The sequence below is a fragment of the Erithacus rubecula genome, assembly GCF_903797595.1.
Source record: "Erithacus rubecula genome assembly, chromosome: 9".
Taxonomy (NCBI): domain Eukaryota; kingdom Metazoa; phylum Chordata; class Aves; order Passeriformes; family Muscicapidae; genus Erithacus; species Erithacus rubecula.
This window is the reverse complement of record NC_136660.1, coordinates 28,702,310-28,708,815: the sequence shown is the minus strand read 5'-3', so window position 1 is coordinate 28,708,815 and position 6,506 is coordinate 28,702,310.

Here is a 6,506-nt window from a genome sequence, read left to right as displayed (position 1 = left end):
TGCTCCCACTCTTATTTAGTTTATGCTGTAAGATTTGCAGGTAGAAATTCTCCCCTGCTGTGCATTTGCATAATTAGGCCAGTCAATAAGCACTTCTTTCATATGAATAACAATAATAAACAGCTTTTTCAGTCCTTAAGAATACAGTAAACAGTGGAAACTCTACAGCCACAAGTTTAAACCCTTTAAAGAACTGTAATGCTAGTTTATATCAAACTCAACATAAATGATAATTTTGCAGTTGATCATTAGTTTTCACAGTTTAGAGGGCAGATATACCCTCCTCTAGATGCATGTGAGTACATTAGCAGTATAAAATACTCCTGCTAATACCTGTGGGACTATTGAAAAAAAATTCCAGAGTTCACCTATCTGAGAGTTTCCAATAAGTTTAATATCTGGCTATATGTAAACATAAGTATGCTTCTGCTAAGAACAGCCCTTGAAACACCCTGCAGCCCAAAGGCAATTTGTGTGGATATGCAGATAACACAGAAAAAAAATCAGTTGCAGAGATAATTTTGCAAGCTACAACAGTGAGTATCCAACAGAAGAGCAAATCCAGGAAACAAACTTTGGTGTAAAGCTGAATCTTTTTTTTTCTTTATTACTGTGAAATTTATTGTATAAGATTTAAAAGAAGAGACTAATCTAAATATCCAGATCAGGGATTTCATGACTATCAGGGGTTTTATTGCAAGATCTTGATGTGTAAAAAAATCAAGAGGTGACAAGCACCAGAAAGAGAAGAGAAATCAGTTGAACTTGTGTAAAATAAATATGCCTGCATCATAAAAACAGGAAAAGAGACTTTTGTATTTTCAAGATGTGCTTTGGTGGGTGGTAGTATTGTGGGGATTACCCAAGAGTGTATGAGTTAATACTGAGTCTATTAACTCTTAGTAGTCTGGGATTGGAGACAAACCAAAAACATGTTTTGCAACAATGCTAGCAGGCAACACTTTCAGTCTTGATTAATTAAAGAGTTAATCTACAGGTGAACTCCTGCAGTAATTTTCTAGAACTGATGAGTTTTGCAACACAAAGGAGTGCAGGGCTTGAATTCAGGTTTTTCCATAGCTAGAACAGTGTACAATCACTAATTAATATATTATTATAATGATTATATTAATAATAATACTACTTGGTCTGTGCTGTTATGTAAGAAATATTCATCTTCATGTACATAGTGTGCTTTGAGAGAGAGAAAGGGAACAGCACCAGCAGCACCATGTTCTCATGAGTTATCTTGCAAATAATCATGTTGAAAGGACTCAATAGTAATATTTTCTAAAATTACAGGGAAAGAAGAGATGTCCTTAACTTCAAGAAAATAACTTACCAGCCTTATATGACCACCTGTTTTTTATGGGGAGAGTAAAATTTTGAAAAAAGAAGTTTGAAACAATCTCTCAGTGGAGAACTACCATGTATCACAGAGATGCAATGGAGAAGGTTGGAGACAAAGCAAAGGATTTTGAAGCCTTCAAGTACAAGATACCTTTGAGTCAGTACTTAATACTGGAGCATGATCCCACAGCCCTATTTACCACCAATTCTTGCTGACTGTATTTGGCAGCATAAGGCCTTTGGGGTCAGGGTGCTCACTTTACAGTTTTGCCCTTGGAGACTCAGAAGTAAGGAAGCATTTCAAACCTTGAGCTTCAGAAAGAATTTAAGAAATGCACAAGAGAGCCAACTTTTAAATGAACTGGAAAGATTTTATGAGGACAGAAGATCAACAAGTGACCAGGACTCCAACTGTGAAAGAAAATGTGAGAAACAAGCACCTCTTCTAGTGTGAAATTGGTCTAATTCTTGGGGCCTTTAGAGTGGCAGTATCAAACAACTGGCCAATATTGTGTACACTTTCTGCCATCCACATGGCATCAACTCCATTACCACACTCTGTGAAGCAATCCACTCTGCCACAGGTTTGTTTGACCCCTCATTTCCAAGTGGAGATGGAGATTTTTTTCCCCTCACCCAGAGCTGAATGTGTCTTTCTTAATGCACCTGGAAGCCAGTTTTAGCATGTTCCTCAGTGCTGCACACAAGCAACAGCAGAAAAAACCTCATCCAGCCAGGAGCTGAATGAAGTGGGGTTGCAGGTGCACCTGACCTTAAAGGGGGTTTAAAAGAGAGGTGAGGACAGACTTTTTAATAGTGTTTGAAGACATACAGCAAGGGGTAATTATTTTAAATTTACTGAATAAATTTTTTACAGTGAGGGTGGTCAAACAGTGGCACAGTTGTCCATGGTAGATGCCCTTGTCCCTGGAAACATTCAAGGGTAGGCTGGATGAGACTCTGAACAACCTGGTCCAGTGGAAAGTGTTCCTGCTTATTCCAAGGGGGTTGGACTAGATGGCCTTTAAAGAGTCTTCCAACCCAAACCTGCCTGTGATTCCCTGACTGTTGGTGCATTTCTGGGTAGGTAACTGCAGCTGGATCTTGAAAGAGGCACCTACCTCAACAAAGCTCCCAGCAAGCTTCTAAGCTGCTGATCACCAATGTGGGGCTCACAAAAGGGGTGAAGGCTGGCACACCTTTTTGGATATTTAGACATCAGATGTATTTGCTGGTTTTCATTTAGAACATCTGACATTGCATTTTTATAGCTTTGAGGGGTTTCTAGGTGTGACTAATGAAACAAACCAGAATTTTGCCAAACCCAGATATAAATGGTGCTTCACAAATCTACCATGCTTTTCACCCTGCCCTGCTTTGCTCCATCACCTGAAGGAATAGGAGTCACTGGCTCTGCCTGCTGGATCTGCCAATGCTCCCAGCCTGTGCTTGTGTTGTTAAGAATTCAAAGAAATCTGATACTTCAAGATACCTTGATAGTGGAAAATGCAGTCTGTAGAATAACTCCTCCTTGCTCTTTCTAGTGCAGCTGCTTTTGCAGCCTCACTGGCAGCATGCAATGGAGCACTTTGAGGTGTGTGAGTGGCTGTGTCTCTCTCTGCTGGGCAAGGCAGGTAACACAAATCTGTGTCTCCTCAGTCAACAGAGACACAGATTTGTTAAACCACTGCTCTGATGCCCTTGCCAACACCAATTCCTATCAGATCCCATCCACAAAGCAATATTGATCATCTTTCTAAAGGGTGGAATTTCCACAATGATATTGTTGAAGGTAGGAGGAACATTTTTTCAAGAAGAGGGATTTCAGGGAAAATAACCCTCCAAGGAGCATTCATTTTCAAATCAGTAATGCACAAGTATGGCTAACTCACAAAACAGCAGCCGGTTATATACACAGATTTCAATGGGGCTTTTAGGAGAAACAATGGGGCTGGTTTTAAGGGTGGTTGGCCTGTTGAAGTGCATTTCTCTGAACAGATACAATGCTGTAGTGCTGAATGGATTCAATAGTGCTGTCTCAAACATGGCCAGGAGTGTCTGGAAGTGGGTGGAGGTAGAAAGAGCTAGTGGGACTCTTCTTGTGGTTGACTCAGGCTGCCTCCTCCAACCCTTTCTTTGCCCTGGCAGGGGCCACGGTTTCCTTCCCCTTTCCCTCTGTGACAAGTGTCCTTCTCTGCATGAACAATCCCCATCTGGAAAGAATAGAATGAAATTTTTTAAAATGTGGGCTTAAAAAATTCAGGCATAACTTTGTCTGGGTTGCAGAGGACTCTCCTAAGGGAAGTGAGTAATATCTTGGTACCTTGGCTGTTTGAAACTGGGAAGGAAAAATACATAGAGGGATAGAATATAATGTAGGAATCAATCCTGCCTTGGCCTCTGTAAGGAAAACAAGTGACCTTAATGATCTATTCTCTCTCTAGAGCACTCACAGAGAAAGCCGTGCTCGCTCCAATTCAGCTGTGTGCCCAGCACATAACACAATGCACCTCACTCCTCGGGAAGCTCTAAGTGCCACTGAAATAAAAATAAACAAGTCCTGCACAAGATGGTGAGGGCACCAGCAGCTTACAAAAAGCAGCTCTTGGGGGCCACACGAAGGCTTGGAGTGGGGGGTTGTGCAGCAGGAGCATTTACGTAAGGAAATTCACTTCCCTTGTTGAAAGATACACTTCAAAATGCATCCCTCCTTTTTTTGCCATTATAAATTTCACATGCACACTCCTATATATGTCAAAATAGGAACACAATGGCTGCAAGCTTATGGGTGACACCACTGAACAATGCCATAAAATGCAAGACATGAGGCAGAAATATACAAATGGCTGCGGGCCATGATCTGCTCTCAACTGTTTATGTGCTGCTCCATTAATACTAATAGGAGTTAAGTGTGCAGAATAAAGTGACAGCTATCTCCCCTCAGCTCTGCCAACAGTTCTCAAGGTCCAGCCAGCACTTCTTGGTGCTACACTACCACTGGGCTCTGGGGAACAGCACAGCCCATCTGCTCTGACACCATGTAGGTGTTTTTAGGATTATTGTCTCCAATCTCACTGTGAGCTGGTGTAATAAGAAAGCATCAACACAACAGTAATAGTACAATCCTGGTGTGCTTGTACCTTTTTCAGGGCAGTAATACTTTGACAGAGCTTTGAAACTGAAAATAGTGCTAAAAAAGTGGATTTGGGAGTTCTGAAAAATGTTGTTGAAATTTTTCAGCTGAGAAAGCCTCAGACAATACAGGCATAAGACTACCAAGGTAGTATTATGACCCAGCCATCTCATGGTTTTGGGGTTTTCTGAGGGGAATGGTAATATTGTTTTTGTTTTTTTTGGTGACATTATCCATTACCTCTCCGTGTTCTGAGAAGAAAATTACAAACCCTGCAGGAACAGCCTTGGGATAGTCTGCTCTCCAGGCAGCAAAAGAAATGACAATGATCTATTGAACTGGATAGTTCTCAGGATGTGTCACCCTCTCCTTACCAAATTTCTAAAAGCCAGGCAGCTAAAATATTCCCAGTGGCACAGAGATGATGTTCAGCTAACCTCTCCTTCCAGTTGCTTCTAGTCCACATTTTCCAAACAATTCTGCAATGAGTGTTGAAATAAATTTTTAAATACAGCTCACCTAAACTTCACTCCAGCCTCCACTGCTGGCAGCAGGAAGTTTCTGTCAACTTCAAATGCAAGGAATCAGGCCAACTGCAAGAACTTATCACCTTTTGAAACACTTGAAGCTTTCATTCTTCCTCAGGTTGAAATACATTAATGTGTGCTCCCACATGCAGAAAAAAAGTGTCCTTTATTCTGTCTGATCCACCTGAAACACATTTGGACATTTTGCACACTGGGGTGTCCTTGCTGTGCTGCAGTTGGCAATGGAAGCTCAGGGCTGGAGGTGGGATGGAGGTTGCCCTGCTGCTCCCTTTGCTGGCCCAGCTCAGTCCCATGCCATTAGAGTTCTTGCAACCTTACAGAGCCCAGATTTTTATTAAAAACAAACAGAAGCACTCATGAGTTTGGGACACTGTGCAGACTATCAGCCTTTGAGGGGTTCTCAGGGACCTCAAAGGAGAGAGATGCTGAGACAAGGCATTTACTGCTAAGTGAATACTAAAATCAGATCTGCAAGGTAGATTTGCCTCTAATCCACAATTTAAAGGGAGTGATTCCTCCCTCTTGCCCCTGCTGTGCTGCCCACAGTGCAAGCTGGGTACTTGGGCTTGGCTCTGGAAGCAGAACTCGAAGCTTACTGTGCCTTTTGAAAGAAAATATCTGAGGGCCTCTTTTATCTCTTTATTAATAGGTTTTGACTAATCCTCTATTCATTGATGGCCATTATAAGATTATAAAGCTAAAATTAAGTTAGTGCATACAGTATGTCTACAATGAATTCGATAATTGTGTGTTTCCAAAGGAAAAAAAAAAATCATTCAATAATTATGGCTGAGATCAGCAACTGGCATCACAATCTTTGTTGACTGACAAATATTGCTGAATGTGGCAGCATTTCTTTGCCTGCAGAAGTTAAACCCCCAAATCAAGGTGGTTGTGCTCTTCTGGAAGAAAGATTGAGAAGTGAGTAGCATGCACAGGGTGCAAACTTGCATTTTGAGGAGGAATCAAAAGCCAAAAGCTGGCACCAGTCATAAGTATGGTGTCAGGAGCTATTCTCAGAGAAGTATTAGCAGTTTTATTCAAGGTTTATTTTTATCAATAGTATTTGATAGATGGCAGCAGGTCAGGAAGGAGGAAGTATATTTAGATGATGCTGAGTTAGTTTATTTTGTATCCAGAGCTTATTACCAGGCTTGACTGATACAGAAATCTTCCATGCTTAAGACATGAAAAGATGAAAACAGCATGCCTAGTGTGATCCTGCCTGATCATTGCACAGGTAGGTAAAAATCTGGTTACAAGTGCTCCTATGAGGAACTTCCAGGAAAGGCAGAAGTTCAGCATAAAAATTGGCAGTTAAGTACAAAAGGGAAGTTAATTTTTCAAGAAAAGTCAGTATATTATACTTCAACTAGTTGCATACTGTGCTGAGCAGGTAAATTTTAAGAGCTTTACAGGACACCTGTTTATAACTAAAATGGCTTTTTAGTTTTAAAATGTCTCCCCTGTTTTCA